The 21,362-nt window shown below is 44.8% G+C and overlaps 1 non-coding gene across 1 annotated transcript; it reads right to left on the bottom strand.

The window, feature by feature from the left end:
- Positions 1-3,743: 3,743 nt before the first annotated feature.
- Positions 3,744-3,828, bottom strand: TRNAR-UCG. Its single transcript has one exon. It is a non-coding gene; the product is annotated as a tRNA-Arg (tRNA).
- Positions 3,829-21,362: the final 17,534 nt, after the last annotated feature.

Here is a 21,362-nt window from a genome sequence, read left to right as displayed (position 1 = left end):
GTATTTAGAGGAAATCTATACCATTAAATCTATACCATTAAATCTATACCATTAAATACTTACACTGGAAAAGTAGAAAGGTGTCAGATTAAAAACGCAGTCTTTGGGGCACCTGGATGGCTCAGTCGGTTAAGCTCTGACTCTTGGTTTCGGCTTCAGTCATGATCTCGGCTTCCTGGGTTTGAGCCCTGTGTCAGGCTCTGTGCTGGTGGCATGGAGCCTGCTTGAGACAGTCTCTCTCTCTCTCTCTCTCCTCTCCCTCTGCCCCTTCCCCCACTTGTGCTGTCTGCCTGTCTCAAAATAAATAAATAAATAAATACACTTAAAAAATTCAATCTTCCATTTTTTTTTTAAATTTTTTTTTCAACGTTTTTATTTATTTTTCGGACAGAGAGAGACAGAGCATGAAAGGGGGAGGGGCAGAGAGAGAGGGCGACACAGAATCGGAAACAGGCTCCAGGCTCTGAGCCATCAGCCCAGAGCCTGACGCGGGGCTCGAACTCCCGGACTGGGAGATCGTGACCTGGCTGAAGTCGGACGCTCAACCGACTGCGCCACCCAGGCGCCCCTCAATCTTCCATTTTAAGCTGCTTGGAAAAGAACCAAGGAAACACACAACAAACAGCACCGGTTGGTTCTGACACCAGCAAGTGGATGGGATGGTCCCCACCCATGGCTGCTGAGCTGTAGCACACATGTCAGGGAGGTGTCAAAAGTTTTATTACTCACCTAACGTGTCTTCCTGGGAGAGCGCAGTGGCTCCCAAGCGGGTCTGAAGTGGCTTGAGGCTGTGGGGAGAGGGGCTGGTTTGCAGTGCTAATCTTGTTTGTCAGGTGGGCTGGGGTAGGGTTCCCACCCCTGGGCAAAGGACTTGGAGGAACATTCCACTGAATGAGATGTGTGGAAGTCCAGTCAGCGCACAAGAAGACACTCAGCACCATCATACATAAAGAACACAAAGTAAAGCAGGACGAGTCACTTCCCCCATCCATGTACTAGAATGGCCACAGTGGAAAACAATAGCCTTTGTGGGTGTTTTTGAAAAGATGATCCTCAATTCATTGTTAGCCCCTTGGCTCAAGTCTCCAGAGACTTTGAACGAGTCTCTTTGCACATTCTGACCGGGTTGATGGATGTTTCTCCTGGGGAGAGGTTTCACTCACGTCTGTTTTCTTTTTGTCCTTATTTCCTTTATTTCTGCGACTACCTTCAGTGTATCCTTTCTTCTCATTTTATAAAATTTACCTTTTTCCCCAAAATACTGATTTCAGAAAGAGGTTTTTTTTTGTTTGTTTTTTTCTTTCAGTATCATTCAAGCTGAGTATTCATTAATTTTCCTGAAGAGACCTCTTTTTCAACCCATACCTCCTTTTAAAATAGTATTCCATAGCAATAATATAATTGATTTGTAAATCAATAAATGTGTGAAGATAATAGAAGACCCAGAAAAAAAATACATTACTTCCTCTGCATTCAGGATCTCCAACCTTCCAAGGGCACCTGGATGGCTTAGTTGGTTAAGTGTCCGACTTTGGCTCTGGTCATGATCTCACAGTTCGTGGGTTCGAGCCCCACGTCAGGCTCTGTGCTGACAGCTGAGAGCCTGGAGCCTGCGTCAGATTCTGTGTGTCTCTCTCTCTTCCCCTGCCCTGCACATGCTCTGTCTCTGTCTCTCTCTCTCAAAAATAAATAAACATTAAAAAAAAATCCCCAACCTTTCAGGCACCAAACCTTTGTCTTGTACCTGTATGAATTTGCTCTGAAATATTTAGTAAACGATCTTTATTATCAGACAGAGGCTGAAAGTGTGGGTATTTCTGAGAAAATTATCTGAGGACTCCCCAAAACTGAGAGAACTTCACCAGCCACAAGAATATGTGCCTGAGAGACAGCACGGCAAGTTTCCCAGGGAGGGATATTTGAAGACATGACACTTCTTTCATTTGGGTGATGGCTTTTTCTTCCTAATCTGGTAGCTGTTCCATACCCTGAAATGGTCTGTCGGGCATCATCCGTGACAGAATTTACCATTTCAAATTCAGACCCTGCTTTGGGGCACCTGAGTGGCCCAGTCAGTTGAGTATCTGACTCTTGATTTCGGCTCAGGTCACGATGCCAGGGTCCTGAGTCCCTCGTCGGGCTCTGCACTGACAGCGCAAAGCCTGCTCAGGATTCTCTCTCTCTCTTTCTCTCTGTTCTGTCTTCTCTTTCTCTCCCTCTGCCCTTCTCCCCAGCTCATGCTCTCTTTCTCTCTCTCTCTCTCAAAATAAATAACCGTTTAAAAATAATAAAAATGAAAAAAATTCGACCCTCCAAATCCTTGGCGTGCTTTATTATTATGTTTTCCATCACTGGTTAGCTTTCTTAAGTGATAAAATAAATATGGGTCATAGATTATAATTCTAGGTGAATTTCTCTGAATTATTTGTTACATGGATTTTTAGAAGTAGCATCAAAACTAGAATTGTGATCGTGTGAACAGGGAGTAATTGATCCTACCTGTTTATTTGAATGAGACGTGCTGGTTTCTAAGAGGTTGTCTATTTTAGGAATTATCTCAAGTTATGTTAATTTCATGGCCTCACTGTCCTCAACATGGAGTGGGACGTGGCAATGGTTCACACCATTGCATCTAGCTTATTCAGTCTTGCTATTCCAGTCAGAATACACAAAACCACATTACAACTGATATATAAATTAGCAGTACAGGAATTATGAGCACATCTCAAGAGCAGGTTCTAGGTGGCCGGTTAGTTGGGTAGAATGTTATACTTTAGGATCGGGCCTGGATGCATTGCTGTGCTAAGACAGGCCCTGGGGGGGTCACTTAGCTTCCAAGGTTGTGTCTGGAGGACAGACACCACCACTGCAGCCACAGTCGGGCACGTCCAAGGGATCAGACAGTGGCGAGGAGGCTGGAGGGTCTCCAAATGAAATGGTATCGTGTACACGGCCCCCATCATGACCGATGGAATGGGGCTGTGGCAAGTTGGCATATATTTGTGTGACAAGATGTTCATCATGCAATTGTTTAAATTTTGTGTTTGGTTTAATAATTTAACAATGTGTTAGGAAAGCTTTTATGTGTATATATATATATACACACACACACATATATACATATATATACACACATATATATGTATATATACATACATGCATATATATACATATATACACATACATATATATGTATATACATACACATATACATATATGTATATATACATGTATGTATATGTGTATGTATATACATATATATGTATATGTTTATATTTATACACACACACGTTTTTCACTTCAGGAGCCACGTGACTTTGAGGTTTTCCTAGACTTTACTTTTAAAAAATGTTTTAACGTTTTTTCATTTTCGAGAGTCAGCACATGAGCAGGGGTGGGGCAGAAAGAGAGGCAAACACAGAATCTGAAGCAGGCTCCAGGCTCTGAGCTGTCAGCACAGAGACTGAGGCGAGACTCGAACCCACAAACCATGAGATCATGACCTGAGCCAAAGTCAGATGCTTAACAGACTGAGCCACCCAGGCGCCCCAGACTTTGTTTTTTAAGGCAGTTTTAGGTTCACAGTAAAGGTATGCAAGAATATACAGAAATTTCCTTTTTTTTTTTTTTAACGTTTCTTTATTTTTGAGAGACAGAGAGAGAACATGAGCGGGGGAGGGGCAGAGAGAGAGAGGGAGACACAGAATCTGAAGCAGGCTCCAGGCTCCACGCGGTCAGCATAGAGCCCAAGGTGGGGCTCGAACCCACTAACCGTGAGATCATGACCTGAGCCGAAGTCAGACGCTCAACCGACTGAGCCACCCAGGCGCCCCTATAGAGATTTCTCATATGCCCCCTGTGCCTGCACACACACACAGCCTACCCCCTTATCAACGTCCCCCACCTGATGGTACATTTGTTACAATTGATAAACCCACACTGATGTGTCACTGTCGCCCAAAGTTCCCAGTGTACAGTAGGGCGCACTCCTGGTGTTGTGCATTCTGGGGCTTTGAACAGATGCTTAAGGACACGCGTCCACCATCGTTCTGTCCCACAGAGTAGTTCCACTGCCCTAGAAACCCTGTGCTCCACCTGCTCATACTCCCGCCCACATATATTTTATAAAGATATATTTCCTTTCATGTAGATGACTGCTTTTTTCCTAATTCAAGAAATACAATATACACATATTAATATACGTAATATTAAAACAAAATATCGTATATACATATTAAAACTATGACAGACTATTGTTCAGTCTAAAACATATCCTCTTTGATCCTAGTTTTTCTAAATGCATTAACAGAAATTACAGGTAAGAAATTATGTCTATATCATTTAGCCAGGATTCCAAAAATGAATTAATAATTATTCAGGAACTTTGCTCTTTGGGACAATTACTATGTTGACGTATGACACTAATAAGCTCTTACTTTTAACTGAGATCGAAAGGGAGGCTTGTTTGCGATGTTATTTATGAAATCGATAAGAAACTAGCGTGATGGTCAAGAAGGCACTTGTATCTCGGTAAATTAATACACCGACAAGATTTCTGTCTTTGAGGGTAACTTTCTGTGCCGTGAAGCTCACCCTTGTTGTATGGAATCATGAAATTCTCCTCGAAAGTTCTCCATTTCATGTCGGATGTTTTAATGAGCAATATCTATCAGCATGCACGTTTGCGAAAGAAGAAAGCCCGGGACGTCTGGCGAAGATGGTTCTCCTTGACCGCTCTCCTGGTTCCCTGTAGGAAGGAGTCAAGGGGGGCATTACATGGAGCGCGGTGTTCGTGTGTGGAGGAGGCCGGCCCGGCGATCAACATTAGCTGGTTAAATACACACAGTAAACAGCCACAATTTTGTCTTTACAAAGATACATTGAGCAGCAGTGCCCTTTAGGGGTTACAGAGAGCAGAACTGAGCTACTAAAAATGGAAATTTATTCTTCAACATATTGCTGCTTTAAATGGGGAATATTCTGATGTCTCTAAGGCTCTTCTGGATAATTTTATCAGTTTATGACCCTAATACTTCAAGGCCACGAAATAGCTTTTCCTTTTTTTTTTTCTTCTTTAGAGAAAGTTAGGGTATGTCATCTTTTCCATGAGTGCTGTTTCTCCGTCATCCAAGGTTTCATCCCTTGATCTAATTAAAAGTATGCCACATTATTTGGCAGAATGGCAGCGCCTGCCTTCTAATACAGAAGAAAGCCACGTAAAAATGAAACGTGATCAGTAAGTCACCAAAGATGTTTATGGAATTTTCTTTACCGACTTTTTTCTTTAACGCGAGCATATTTCTATGGCTTTTTTTGGCGCTGCTCTGGTCTCTCGTGTATTAAATGGCTCGCGCAATGTTTAATGAAATAAGCCAACGCCTGCAGAAGCAAAATTACTACGGTGGCAACATATTCACGGTCATATAAAAAGAGTTCGCCATTCGCTAGCAGGGGCGATAATGCTGAGCCCTGTTAATTTGCTTTACCCTTGGGCTGAAAAATGTATTTAGGTCATGAGAAACATATGATCTCGTGTATGGGCCATTGAATAATTTTTTAAATTGATCGTAACTCTTAAATGTCCTTCGCACCCACGTCTTTATTCAAAGTACTTTTTTTTTTTTTATGGACCCTTTCTGTTGTGTTGCAAAGTTTCTGTAGCAAAGATCATTTTGTCTAGCAAAGCATGTCTGAATATTCCTTTATATTTTTTTCGAACAAGAGTGGAAATACACTCTAACTTGATCCTTCCATTACCGTGCAAATAATGTTGGTTTCTTTGTAGTGTTAATTAACACACCTTTACTGACGACGCTACTAATTAGGGAGTGCTAGCTCCTGTAGCAAGTGCAGATGTAAATACTTGTGTGCAGATCCTAAGAGGTACTTTTAAGAAGACTAGAGAAATGTTAGTCTCCATTTAACCAGACGCGACTCTCAGAAAACTTGACCATGTGTCATGTTAGTCGCTGATCTCTGAAGGTGGAAGTGAATTCTGTTCGATTTACGTAAGGTTTAAAAAGTCCTGATGCATGAGAAGACCCAGCAAAATCATTAGGTGAGCAAGGACAGCATGGTGTCCGTGAGCGACTCAAAGCGTGGCCCTCCCCAGTAGGGCCTCTATCAGGAGGCTGGCCTCCATCCATTATTGTCACAGAGATATCCAAAATACAATTTCCATTTGTAACTCACTCCATCTCTGTCCCACTCTCCTCTCCTCATTTCTCTCTAAGCTCAGGACCACCACAGCATTCAAAATAAGTAAATTGTTTTCTGACTCCATTCCCCAGTGGCTACTCCTTGGTGCATCAAGGTCATCGGCCAGAAATTTTTCAAAATCAGCCGGCATGGTGGAGACAGAAGGGCAAGGCCTGGTTCACCCAAAAGCTGAGATAGCACACGGTCTGGAAGATTTTATCCACTTCTCATTTATCTTAATTCGTTGTCGTATTGCAGGAAAAATGCTAATGGTTGTTGCATGAAAGCAAAAAAAAGCCAACTGAAGGTCATTTCCATGCAGAGAGTCCATGACTGCTCAGAGCAGAAAAACACTTCTTTTGCCCTCCCTGCGTGTTGCCATTTTCATCAGTCAGGATTTCTTGAGTAGCTCGTGTTTGCCGCTTCTAAAGAAGACTTTTCCTATCAGTGAATTTATTTATGCCAGGAAATATTCAGTAGGCAACTCACCCACTGTCTTCCCTGCTCCGGCCGGTTCCAAGGTCCCTGTGTGCTGGGTCTGGGGCACAACTGGGGCACGGTCCCTCATCAAGGAAGGCGATTCCTCGGCATGTAACGAGGCCACCCCGTTTACTTTGTTACTATGATAAGAAAGTTAACAGATGAGATAAACGGAACTACAATTTTGTGGGGCGCCGTTCATCTGAAGCCTCTTCTTTTTATAGTCAAATAGTTGGAGAAATATCGTAGCCACCCGTTTTAAGGATCCAGATAAGGAACCTGCCCTATGCCTCTGAGGCACCGTGGGATTTTAAATACACATTATGCCGGTCAATTCGTGTAATTCTTTGGGGCAGTCCTGGAGCTTTATCACCTTGCCTGTCTTGCCAGGCCACACCGTACCTCCAACAGAAGGAACACACCAGAGATGATCCTGTATTCCTGCGTTGATGCCCCTACCCACTTCCTGTTTGCCCCAATTTGAATGTTGGCAGAAAGAATTACAGGTGTACCACTAAGCTGATCCCTGCTCCTTCCTCTCACCCCACCAGGACCCAGAGGTTGGTTGGGCTGTGCAGCACGGGCCCAGCCACTCCACTAGTAAGGACTGGAGACGAACGTGGCTTTGATCGTGGAGACCACGACTCTAGAATGCAGGGACTCCAGACGGCTGGTCTCACGTGCAGGTGTTAATCCAGCTGGCGAGTAAATGGCCAAGCAAGACTCCAGATTTGCATCCTTTCAGAATCCATGCTCCTTTCTTTCTGCTGCCTTGGCTGGAACAAAATGGGGCCCCTGGATGAATTGTTCCTTGGCCACATTACCTTTCTTCAGATCAACGGAAAGAGTTTTATTTGGCCACGGAGATAACAGAATCCAGGTCAAATGACAAAGTTGTGGAAAGTAAGGTCTATCACCTGTGTAGCTCAATCTGTTATTGGTTCCACTGCCTGATGCTGTTGTCATACACACACACAAACATGTGTGTATATACATATATGGGTGTACATGCTTAGACAGATGCGCATTTCTGTATGGTGAGTGTCCAGGAGGATGATGGTGATAGTGGTTATAGCTTGGACGTGAAGAAAGCCCACCAGGGAATGCATTTTGAAATGACTGTGGTCAGCCTAAATAGCAGCTTGCACATTAGGGGTAGTTAGCACATTTTGGCTTCATTGGGCAGTTGGCCTACACCCACTGATGGTCTCCCCAAATGCCATCATCAGTCATAGGAATGGGTCACCAGGCAGAATTATTCCTTGCAGCCCTTTTGCATTTGGCCCTCTGTCCTTCATCAGAAACTGCAGAGTGAGTGGGGAGCACCATGGGCCCCTAGTGGGGTTCACGGGTGACAGGCGGAGCTCATGGAGATTGGGTGGGAGTGATACCTGAGCTAGGCAGAGACTGCTGGGAAAGAAACTGATTCAAGTCCAGACTGACAGTAACGGCCAGTGTGCTGGGAAAAACAGTGGAAGCCGGACTCCTTCTACAGCTTTGGAGGCATGTTGATATCCATGAAGAAGGTTAAATCCTGCCATACAGTATTATTTTTTTTAAAGAAATGAGCCATATGATATGCTACGTGATAAGTAAGTATGCGAAGTTTTAACATGAGTTATAGACCAATATTGTGAGAATTCTGATGGTTATGGAGTCTAGGAGTAAAAAACAATGAAACGTGAGTGGGACCTGGAAAGAAAGAATTTTTGTCATTGTGATTTTGGAGGAAGGCACCAGAGCTAGGAGAAAGGGAGGATGTGAAGTCAGTGAGCACACGGTCTCTTTTCATTAACTAGTGTTCTTTGAATTGTTGACTACGTGGTTCCCATGTGGCCAAGCCTTTGGTTTCACTCGTTTGGTTTAAACGACGTTGCCAATTTCCCCCTGCTTTAGATTCGTGAAGGCTTTTGTGAAGGACGAAACTCTACTGTGCCTGGCCCCTCCAAAGATTCTGCCCTCCTGTTCCTTGCCCAAGTTTGTCGAATCTCTTTGAATGTTTCTTTCCTTTTTAAAAAAAAAACAATTTAAATTTATTTATCTATTTTTGAGATAGAGAGAGAGTGGGAAAGAGAATCTCAAGCAGGCTCCATACTGTCAGCACAGAGCCCAACACAGGGCTCTATCTCACAAACGTGAGATCATGACCTGTGCTGAAGTCAAGAGTTGGACACTCAACTGACTGAGCTACCCAGGCGCCCCATTTTTGAACATTTTTAATGATAGATTTGAAGTGTGAGCTGAGGGTAACTACTGCCTGGGTTGAATTCTATCTTTGTCGCTTCCAGTGTGAATTTGGGCATGCTACAAATTTTTCTAGACCTCAGTTTTCTCTTGTGCAAGTCAGACACAAAGGTTTTATCAACTCCTAGGGTGGTTTTGGGCTAGCAAGGTGCAATATTAAAAATGGTCGACACATGGTCAATATTGGCTTTTATGATCTAAAGCTATTCTTAATTCTTGCATGAGCTATTCTCTTCTTAACAACTTTCTTTTTTATAGGTACATGACTGATACATGAAATCATTCTTTTTTTTAAATTTTTTAAAAATGTTTTTATTTATTTTTGAAGGAGAGAGAGAGAGAGACAGAGCATGAGCAGGGGAGGGGCAGAGAGAGAGGGAGACACAGAATCTGAAACAGGCTCCAGGCTCCGAGCCATCAGCACAGAGCCCAATGCAGGGCTTGAACTCACAGACAGCGAGATCATGACCTGAGCCGGAGTTAGACACCCAACCGACTGAGCCACCCAGGCACCCCTACACAAGATCATTCTTTACCCAAATTTGCTAGCACAGAACTGCCCATTCCCTCCGGCTCACGTACTATGAATTTGAAGTCAGCTCCTGCCTCTCACCTTTAGGCCACTCATATTTAGCTATTTATTTTTCAGAGCACTTTGATCATTGCTTTACAACCCAAACTGGATGTCACTGACAATTTCAACATAATTGTCAGTAGCTCTGAAAATATGTGATATATTATTTCAGCGGTTTTCTGCTAAATGCTCAACAGTTGGCTCCCAGATTTAAAAAAAAAAGTACATTAGACCTGTGTACATAGATTTATTATAAAGTGTACTCATATAAAGGAGGTGTAGCGCACAACTCATACGTAAGAGCCACGTGTGCAATAAATGCCATTACAAACCCCATACAGCTAATCGATTCTCCTGCAGATGGCTCTCATTGATTTTCGCCAAACTCTTGTATCTCTAGGCAAGCTGATTGTGCCCGATGAGCAAGCATGATTGTGGCATGAATGTCGGTTTATTAAAGTCGAACAGAAATACGTGGAGACTTCACTGTTTCACCAAGCGTGTCACTGAGTTCTCTGATGTTTTGGATACTAGTTGTCAAAGAGTGGAAGGAAATCTCATCAAGAGTTTTGCTCTTCACAAATGAATAGCTGCAGACATGAGACACTTTTGAATTTAAACTGCATTATTAACATTTTCCATCATTTTGTTAAGTCTATATCACCCACCAAACATTAAATCAAGACCCGGTCACTAGTGTTGGCCCGTCCTCATGGCTTTCAAGCTACCAACATGAAGTCACTGATTGATTGCCAGGTCGGGAAGAAACCCACAGTAGCACACGGTTCCGTGGCATTCCTGCCATAGAGATAGAATAAGTAAAAATCACCTGTGAACGTAGATAGGAACAACACAGTTGGGAACACAATTAGGAACAACAATTAGGAACAACACAGTTTGAGTATAGATAACCTTGGTTTTTAATGTAACTTATTTAATAATAGGTTCATGCAATTTGCTGTCTCATAATGTCTGTGTTTGACAAGGAGCTCGCAATATTCCTGAAAATCTAGCAATCAGCCCACGCCATGTGCAACAAGCTTGTTCCAGTATGACATTGTGTTCAGGTTCATAGCAAGACAGGCCACCCATGGCTCACTCTGGTCTATGTGAACGGCGTTTTATTTGTTTTCCTCCAGCTCATGCCCTGTAATCCACTTCTGTTTCCCTTACTTCTCAGTTTAGCGTTTGTTACGCCTTTCCAAAGTAAGCCTAAGACACCAGGACATTTAAAAAATATACAAGGAGAAAATAAGCTTCCTTCTTTCAAACTTGGATTATGAACTTGGAACAGGAGACAGACAATTATCAACCAGGGAAGCTAACGGCGTCGGGAGGGGAAGGCCTGCAGGGGGCTTGGGAGAGCCTGAGAATCCATGGGGAACCTTGCAGAGGCGAGGCTTGACCTCAACTTGAGCTAGGACTTCCTGAGCAGACACAGCGGGAGGCACACCACTTATTTTGTGCAACAAAGACTTCTGGAGAGCTCGTGCATTCCCCATTCAGGAGGAAATTTCCTAAACACGTTACAAATATTAACTCATTTAGTGCCTGTAACGACCCGGTGAGGCAGGGACTATTACATAGCACTCAACAGGCAGGGAAACTAAGGCACCAAGAGGTCAGTAACTTGCCAAGTCGGAAGCACAGGCCGAATGTGAGGCTAGGCAACGTGATTCCATGGTGTGTGCTGTCAACCGTCACGTGGCCTTCCTCTGCCACTACGACAGCATGTGACCACCTGCATTTCTGTGGGTAGCGCTGTAGCATGGGCCACGTGGAACAGAGGGGGGAGAACCCAGCTGGAGATGCAGGAGGGCACCACCTGGTGGAGGTTTTGGTAGCCACAGGAAATTCTTGCATTGTGTTCCATGGGGTAGAAAAGTCCTGAATGACCTTTGAAGAGCAGTACAACAGATTTTGAGTTTCACCATCAGTGAGAGAGCTCTCGTACAGATTTATTGCACGGGTGTGCCGCACCGAGACCTTGTTTGATTATACTATGCCAATGAGGCATATAAAAAACACTTTCTTACTGTGTGTCTCTTCAGAAATTTTACTTGCTACTGACCATCGTCTGCCGAGAGCCAGCCATGTTTGTGTGGATCAGCCCTTGGGTCCGCTGTGTAAATTGGACTAGTAGAAATATTTATCGCAACTCATATACAGTCCCTGTTGATGAGCACCTACTTTGTTCCCCGCTGTTTTGTCGTGTACAAGCAGCACAGCTATGACCGTTCTGAGAAATTCTCCAGGGGCCCCCGTGCAAAGCGTTCCCCGAGATGCACCTGCGCGAGGCGGTGCCGTCGCCGTAGGACCTATAATCCCACGACTTCACAACTTCAATGTCAAGTTGTTTCCCCGAACGAAGTCTTCCCAATTTGAATTTTTAGCGCCCCGGCACTAGAGCGCCATTGATCCATTTCCTCACCAGTAGTTTATATTATCATATTTCTCAAGTATTGCCAATTCGGTGAGTGTGAAATGGAATTTCTTTGGAATCGCAATTTGCATACCCCAGATTTCTGCGTAGTTCGGGCCTCTTCCGCAAGTTAATAGAGGGTCCGACCTGACTCTTCGCCTGTAAACAGGTTGTTTATCACTTTCGTTCATGTGTCAGTGAAATCCTTCGTCTGCTGCCTCTTGGCTTGTGGTCCTCTTTGCATTTCCCTCATGGTACTTATTCATTAATACAAAATACGTCAGTCCTTCATTGATTCCTTTAATTAACAAGCATTTATTCGTGCTTGCTCTATTCCAGGTGCCGTGGTGGGTGCTGGAGAAGAAAGATGGAGCAGAGCAGTCTAAAGCGTATGTGCTCTTGAGGTCGACATTCTTGTGTCTCCAGGGTTTGGGATGGAAAGTTTGAGGCTGTGAAGCTCTATAGGGAGAAAGGCCTACACCTATGGCTTATTTTTAATGGGTAAGCCTCACTCCTGGTGGCTTGTGTCCCTCGCATGTATGGTGGTTCCTAATGTTCAGTTCCATTTGCTTGTTTTTAATCCCCGTTAATGCAGCAGCTCCGGATGGAGAAGGCCTTCCCGGGAGATAACTCGTGAATCCTTCTGTAGAAGCCAAGGCTGCTGGTGAGTTGAGACCACGTTAGTCCTTGTATTGGCACCTCTCAGGGCCCCGACTTACCTCCTGCCCTCACCCCTATCCTGTCCTCTTGACAGCCACCAGCTCTTTGCCTGTGTCACAGTCCCTCTTCTCTGCTGCATGGCCGGAGGGCTTCTGCTTTGAGGTTTCTTGGGACCGACGTTTGGTCTCATACGCGCCTGGTCTGGAAGTGCACAAGATTTAACCGCCCCTGAGCACGACCTTGACCACCGGGAGACAGGATGTAGCGGATCAATTCTTCTTCCCTTTTGTGTCTTTTGGGTGGAAAATGCCCAGCCACAATCCCCTTGTCTCCTCAGTGTGTCCTGGGGTCGGCATTCAGTGACTATGCCGAATCAGTCGAGAAACACAGGAGGGAATCCCACGGAGTGCTGTGCTCCTGAGATGTATTTGTTGGTTTATGTGAACGAATGAATTCTGCGCGGATCTGCTTGTGTCTGAGACTCCATGGGGACTTGTTGACCAAATTACTTCTAATTTGAATCAATCTTGCCTTCCGTGTATTGAGGGGTGTTTTTGACAGAAATTTGAGGCATCGTTGGCTGTTTGATTTCTCCCTCCCCGTTGGTTGTGAATTAAAATGTTTTATTTCCCCTCACACCAGAAATGTTATTCTACTGATGGAAGCAGAGATTTTATGATTCATTTACACGAAAATTCTGATTAAATATTCAGCTAGTGAAAATCTGTATCAAACCTTTTTTACAAGTTGTGCAGTCAAAGTAATTCTTCTAATTATTTCAATTTCCAACAACCTGTTTGTTAGTATCCGGACGTAGCCTCTGTTTGGGCATGATAGGAAAAGATATGGCCGTCAACGATGGAAGTGCCAGAAAAAAGCATTATTGGTTGTAGCATCTTGGCACACGCAGGGCAAGCCCATAATCACAATCCTCTCCTGGACTAATGGATTCATTCTTATCAAGTTTGTAGATAAACTTTATGACCACAACTTTCTGTTTATCTCCTCCATTGGAATTCTTTCTGCTACATTTATGAGTGACATTTGAACAGCTGAGGGTTTTCTTTGAAATTATTTTTTCCATTAAGATCAGCCATCATTTGCAAACTTGTGAATTCATTAAAACCTATCTTGAAGGAGAGTGGAGATATTAATGCAAAAACACCATCAGGCCTTGAGCATGATTGAATCCGAGTGCTTCCAAACTCCTTTTGAGAATTTGCAATGAACTGGATTTCAGTTAGTTTCAGATTCAAATTCTGGCCTAAATTAGAATGCTAATTCATTAATTTTACTCCTACAAGGGTTAAAATATTTACACAAAAAATGTAGACGTTCGATAGGAAAAGTCATTTATTGTTTTAAGACTTGGCATAAAAGGCATACAATTTTTTTTTCAGTATAACCACTGTATTTCATAGATTTTATTTGTTAGTGAATACTGAAATTGTGTAGGCATCTTGTTACAATGCAAATACATTTATTTTGTTTAAAAATATTACTTTCCTCTTTTATTGCTTACAGAAGAACCACGAGTTTGTAGCTGAAAATAAAGATTATGTCTGAATAAATATTCAACTGTTTTGCTATTTATTTGTTAAAATATGTATTTGATGGCTTGGCCCTAATGACAAAACTTTGTTGAATTTTTCTTAGTATATATATTAACTCTCATATTTATAGAATTGGTATAATTGTAATTCACCTTTTAGAAAAAGATTACTGATACATTGTATTGTACAAGTGCATTCTTTTTTTTTAAATTTTTTTTTCAATGTTTATTTATTTTTGGGACAGAGAGAGACAGAGCATGAACGGGCGAGGGGCAGAGAGAGAGGGAGACACAGAATCGGAAACAGGCTCCAGGCTCTGAGCCGTCAGCCCAGAGCCTGACGCGGGGCTCGAACTCACGGACCGCGAGTTCGTGACCTGGCTGAAGTCGGACGCTTAACCGACTGCGCCACCCAGGTGCCCCCTTTTTTTTTTTAATTTTTTTTTCAACGTTTATTTATTTTTGGGAACAAGTGCATTCTTAAAGCAAATGAACATATTACGATAGCTTCTACATATACCTCAGTACAAACAATACATGTTCTAAAATTAAAACTTATCTATTTATATAAATCCATTTATCATAGATGGACCAAGTTGGCTAAAATATCACCAGGTATACAGATGGTAGGGTTAAATTCTGTTACATACTGTATGAAGAAATGTCTTGTTTTTGTAATGGGTTTCTCCCTATTTTTAGTACACCCCAAATCTACGTTCAATAGATATAATTAATTCAGTGTCATGGATGGGGTCATATGACCAGTCATACAAGCAGGAAGTTCCTTTCACAGGATCCTGGGGTGGAAAGGCTGATGGGTGACAGAGGCTTCACTTTTCTCATTCACTCACATTTCCTCACAATACCTACTTTTATCCCTTTTAAAATACGCTTTTTACTTTTCCTCGTTCACAATTTTGTCTCCAAAGATTTGTCGAACACTGTCTTTCAAGGAGTTTACGGAAAACCAACTGTGGGACCGGAAATGGAGTGGGGCCGGGCTTCTAGTACACTCTGGCTTCTCTAAACTCTCATGACACTGAAGTCTCATGGAGACAGCAAAATACCTCCCCAGGCATATTACGACGTGGGCCATTTTATAGCACAATGTGAATTTCCTTTGGTTGGAAATGACTAACGTACAGTGCTGGCAAAGGGTGGCTGTGATCTGTGGGTGATCAGGAGGCCTTCGATGGAAGATATGCCTTGTCACATTGTGTCAGATTTTGCCAGATGATAAGAGGGACAAAGCAAGGCATACCACCAAGGCTCGAATCTCACGTAGCTCCGTCTTCCAGGTCCCAAAGACTGGTATTCTCCAAGGTCTTCTGATAATGCACCCATGATTTTCTTGGCCCAAGCTCAAGTTAACAGAGAAGAATAGGATAAGCTGTTGCCTTGGGCCAAGTGTCATTATGAGTGTTGGGATGTCTTTTAAGAATCGATGTCTCTCTAGAATCTTAGGGCAAGCAGACGACTAAAATGACATGTACAAGGCGATGAAGTGAATATTCACTCATTTCTTATTGAAGTACGTAAAATGCACACGGATATACACGTTCTAGGATTCAGTAAGGATATTTTACATAATAATGAAATAAAACAATATTTATAGGTAAAATAAGATCTCCTCTCAGTGTTTAAGGATGTGGACTCTCACAGGCTGCTTGGGCGTGCAGCACAGCTCTGGAATTGGCTTGTTACTTGGCCTTGAGCATGTGTTATGGATGGAATGTTTGTTTCCCTCAAATTGATATGTTGGTACCCAACCCCCAGAGATGGTGCTAGGAAGTGGGGCCTTTGGGAGGTGATGAGGTCATAAGAGTGGAGCTCCCGTGAAGGGATTAGTGTCCTATAGGAGAGTCCCCAGGGAGCCCCCTCGTGGGGACACAGCAAGAAGACGTCGTCTATGAACACGAAGTGGGTTCCCACCACACAGCGAATCTGCTGGTGCCTGGATCTTGGACTTTCCAGCCTCCGGAGCCGTGTAGGGCAAATTCCTGTGGTTTAACTCACCCGTCTGTGGTGTTCTGTTATAGCAGCCGCAGTGGGCCAAGATAGCATGTTACCTGGCATTTTCCGCTTCTGAAATATGGCGGATAATAATCGGAAATATGTCCTCTGCACGCACACCCCAGACGCTCACAGCCGCAAGAGTGTAAATACGTGGGTGCTTTAGCCACCAACAAGTCCTTGTCATTCTTCCCAGTGGAATGTGTGATTACTATCACTTCCTTATTCTCTTGAAGTCCTGAAGTGCACAACGTCCTTGCCGTGGTGGGACCTCGGCGCAGGCACGTCCGGCTCCTTGCGCGCTGTGGCTAGTTTACGAGACCCCGGGAGTGGCAGGGAGAAATGAAAAGAAGAAACTGCATAACTATTAGGTTGTAACGTTTGATCAGTAGGTTGACAGAGTTATGGAACCGGATACGCAGCAGAATCAGAGAGCTACCCTCGTGGCAAGATCATGCAAGCGGTTTTATCACCCAGTTGTAAGAAATGATTATCTGAAATAGTCTCCCTCAGCACCGGGCAGACATAGTTAATTATCCAGTCGTTTCTAGGGCATTTCAAATAACTTCTATGAACCTGTGGCTCATTAAAAATTCTAATGCACAGAGTCATTTAGATTCCGCACTAATCCTCATGTGTGTATTGTTTTGAAATTTTCTCTAACCGTTATTGAAAATTCCTTTTGAAGTCACTGCCACTCCATACCCTGACAAGGAGGATGCTAAGAATGATGTTTTGTAAAAACTTTCACCGGGAAAAATGCGTGGGACAACGGATCTCCTAATTCTGAAGAGAGAAAAACAGGTGCGTCCTATCAAACGGACTTAAAATACGATGCTCGGATGAAGGGGGGCGGGGCTTTGAAATATTCTATTGAAGAGTTGTCAGAAAAGGGCATTATAAGCAACCCCCCCCCAATTATTCACTCACAAAGCAAAACAAAAGCAAAATATCCGTGTAGGGAGGTAGTTCTGACACCAGAATTACAAACAAGGCTATGTGACAGCAACACCCGCCCGCCGCAGCCGGTTCACAGGGACTGTGCGTGCTGTTCTCAAAGATGATGTTTAAATTCATTTTAGTTTGTGGGCGACGGGGGCCACTGAGAGCTTTGAGATACAAGTTGGACTCCTCTCACTCCGTCTCCCTCCCTCTCTCCCCCCTCTTCTTCCCTCGGCCCCCTTCCCACTGCTGTAATCAACTTAACAGAAGGGGCAGAAAACAAGATTTCTTGTCCAATTTTTTCAAGGATTATTATTCATGGTTTTTTTTTTGTTTTTTTTGTTTTTTTTTTTTGCTGACCTCAAATTTTCCACCATGACCAATAGTCTGGTCACTGCACAGGGAGGATCCTGAGCCCTGACCTGCTCCCTGCCCATGTGCGGGGACGGGACAGTCACGGCTACCCTGTGGGAGGTGGGACGGGCAGGTGTGCACACAGGACACGCAGGCTGCCCTGGGCGGAAGGAGGGACGGGGGAGTGAAGCTGGGGATGGGGTGGGCGGCTGGGACACGCCTCCTGCTCTAATGGTGACACGAGACGGCCCTCTGTGACCCAGCACAAAGCCAGGTCCTCAGTGACAGTAAGCAGCCTGGACTCAGGATGTGCGTGTCCCGCAGGGGAGGGAACGGAGCACAGACAGGTGGCATCACGCTGAGCGGTTGGGTGCGATCCACAGAACCCACAGTGAGTCACATATGCCCATTGCGGGCGGTGTTGACCACATGCCGCCCCCCGGGGCCCCGGGTGAGGGGGACTTCGCGTTTTTTCTGCAAGTTCTCTCTGAATGGACAGCAGCGGGACCTCCGGAAGGGTCAGGGGAGTTGGGGGGGATTGGACAGAGTCTCCATGTGTGCGAGTCAGGGTTCCCCAGACAGACAGAGCTGCTGGCTGTGAGTGGAGATACAAATGACTCATGATGACGGGCAGGCTCAGGTGGCTTGCAGGCTCAGGGGCCCCACTGTCCGCCACCTGCAAGCTGGACACCCAGGAGGGCCTGCGGGGAGTCTGAGGCCAAACACAAAGGCCAGAGGACCAGGAGCAGTGATGTCCCAGGGCAGGAGACGGACGCCCCAACTCAGGCAGAAAGAAAGGCCACTTGGGCCCTGGGGCGGTTGAATGGCACTCTCCACGCTGGGGACAGTGACCTTCCTTGCTCAGTAACCCCTGCCAGAGACACCCCCACGGACACAACTCTGAACGTCGGCCAGCTCTCTGGGGTCGTCCCTCCGCCCCATCAGGTTGACCGACCACGTGTTACCGCTCGGGGACGGCAGGGATGTCCCTTGGGAGGTGTTCTTTCCTGGGGAGGAAAGAACACGGAGACCCAGGCCCAGAGCCCGCTTGAGAAGAAAGCAGCACCGGGAAAGGGGACGCTGGCAGCCCGCACACCGGCCCGGCAAGCACCGGCTTTCTGCCGCTGGAGGGGAGGGGGCCAGGGCCAGCCCCACGGAGCCACTGCTGACTGGGAGGGTTTTGTTGTGATTGACAGACTGATTTCGAGCACAGGGAAGGAGCAGAGAGAGAGGGAGAGAGAATCCCAAGCAGGCCCCATGCTGTCAGCACAGATCCCCACGCGGGGCTCGAACTCATGAACCGTGAGATCATGACCTGAACTGAAGTCAAGAGTCAGACGCTTAACCGACTGAGCCCCCCAGGTGCCCTTGGGGGACGTTTTGAATCCTAGAAACCTTACCGACTTTCAGAAACAGTCAGGCAGCGTTTAATTTCCCCAAATAGCACCCCCTTTCTGGCCCCTCGTACTTCCCTCTGTAATTCTTCTCCCCACTTCCGGAAACACACATCTTAGACATTCTGTTATCGAGGAGCTCACGACGGCAACACCAGCTTATTTGTTTGTTGAGGTTCCCGGGGGATTTTGTTCGCTCTCGTTCTTGAAACACATTTTCTCGGGGCAGGTAATTCTAGATTGGCATTTACCGTTCTCTCCATGTACCGAAAATGCTGGATTTTGAAAAGTCAACATTGGTCCAAAAGGATTGTCACTCTCTCCCTCACTGCTTTTAGGACATTGTGTTTGTGTTTGACGTTCGTGCGTTTTTCTATGATGTGGTGGGTTTGAGGGGGATATGTTCTAGTTGGGGTTCTTTGCGATTCCTGAAACTGAAGAAGAATTTCTTTTACCAGTATACACACCTGCGTACTCGTTTTTTTAAATATTTTATTTCCTTCACGTTTGTTTCTTTTTTTCTTTTAGGGTTCTAATCCCACACATGTTTGTGCCTTTCCAGATAGAATAGAATAGAATTCTTGGTCATTAACTTCTCTTGAATATTTTTCAAATTTTATCTTCTTGTACTGGATTTTGAGGGCTACCTTTTTTTTTCTCTTTTTCAAAAAAAAAATTTTTTTAATGTTTATTTGTTTTTGAGAGAGAGAGAGAGAGAGAGAGAGAGATCAGGGGAGGGGCAGAGAGAGAGGGAGACACAGAATCCGAAGCAGGCTCCAGGCTCCGAGCTGTCAATACAGAGCCCAACATGGGGCTCGTACTCACAAACCGCAAGATCATGACCTGAGCTGAAGTCGGACACTTAACTGACTGAGCCACCCAGGGGCCCCTGGGTCCTATCTTTAAAAGTTTCTCCTAGTTGCTTTTTGGCCTTTTGACTACGATCAAGCATAGTAATTGTCTTCCTGTTTTCCTAGTCTCTCTTTAAATATGTCTACTCTGTGATTAAATATATACAGTAAGTTTTAAATTTTAATTATTGTATTTCAATTTGTAGATATTCTGTTTGATACCTATTTTTTTCTAATCTACTTGATGATTTTTTTAATGGGCATTTGGCCTTTACTCATATTTAAACACTAATTTTTTCAGTTTAAATATTTTAAACACACTATTTTATATTCAGTTGTGATTATTCTAATATTTGAAGGTTTTTCAGTTTTGATTCTTTTTTATAGTTTTTGCTGTACTGTTCTGTGCATGGCATACTGTTTCTGTCTTTTTTTTTAAGTTTTTTTTTTTAAATTTTTTTTTCAACGTTTTTTACTTTATTTTTGGGACAGAGAGAGACAGAGCATGAACAGGGGAGGGACAGAGAGAGAGGGAGACACAGAATCGGAAACAGGCTCCAGGCTCCGAGCCATCAGCCCAGAGCCTGACGCGGGGCTCGAACTCACGGACCGCGAGATTGTGACCTGGCTGAAGTTGGACGCTTAACCGACTGCGCCACCCAGGCTCCCCTAAAGTTTTTTTTTATTGTTTATTTATTTTTGAGAGAGAGAGAGAGAGAGAGAGAGAGAGAGAGAGCATGAGCAGGGGAGGGGCAGAGAGACAAGGAGACACAGAATCCGAAACAGACTCCAGGCTCCAAGCTGTCAGCACAGAGCCTGACGCGGGGCTCGAACCCACACACCGTGAGATCGTGACCTGAGCCGAAGTCGGAAACCCAACTGACTGAGCCACCCAGGTGCCCTGTTTCTGTATTGATTGTGATTGTTAACTGTGAACTCATAGTGTGTGGAAGTTTCCCTGTGAGAAGTGGCTGAGGTTAAATGTGGGGTCTTGTAGAGCAAATTTGCGTTTGATAATGCAAGTTTACTCTGTTGCCTACGGGGGTTTCTGACTTACATTCCTGGGTGAGGTTTTACTCTGACCACCCAGGTACTAACACCCTGGGAGACATTCCCCGGGGGGGGGGGGAGGAACCCCCTGTGGGTGAGTTCTGAGCCTGAGCTATCTTTTCCTCAACCCAGGGGTGCAATTTAAGGTAGACACTTGGCCTTCTCTCCTGGTGATGGACAGCTTCTCTCTGCCATCCCACTTAGCTGTGTCCCTTGGAGTCCCAGTGATTCCGATGTCCCATCGGAATTTCGAGTTCGGGGACCACAGCCGTCATCTCCCGCTCAGCCGCCCCCAGAGCTCTGGAAAACCTAAGGCTAGAGTCACTTGGGTTTGAAAAATGCCCTCGGGGTCAAAGCCTCAGCATCAATGCTTAACTCTACTCCTCCTTTTTTAACTGAATTAGGGCCACTGGGGGATCCTCACGGTATTGAGGGATAACTGGTGTAACAGCAGATTTTAACATGCATCTTCTCCAGCACCACTGGTTTCTGGTGGAAGGGTCCGTTTGCACACCTAGTTGACCCTACCTCTGGACGTGGAATTCCCAGCGTCACGTGGTAGCAGCTGGGTGTAGACGGGCTGTGCACCCGCCGGACAGGGGTCCAGTCTGGCCCCTCCCCTCCTCTT

Source organism: Felis catus, chromosome B4 (genome assembly GCF_018350175.1).
Source record: "Felis catus isolate Fca126 chromosome B4, F.catus_Fca126_mat1.0, whole genome shotgun sequence".
Lineage (NCBI taxonomy): Eukaryota > Metazoa > Chordata > Mammalia > Carnivora > Felidae > Felis > Felis catus.
The sequence above is the reverse complement of the archived record's forward strand: the minus strand, read 5'-3'. Positions and strand labels throughout refer to the sequence as shown.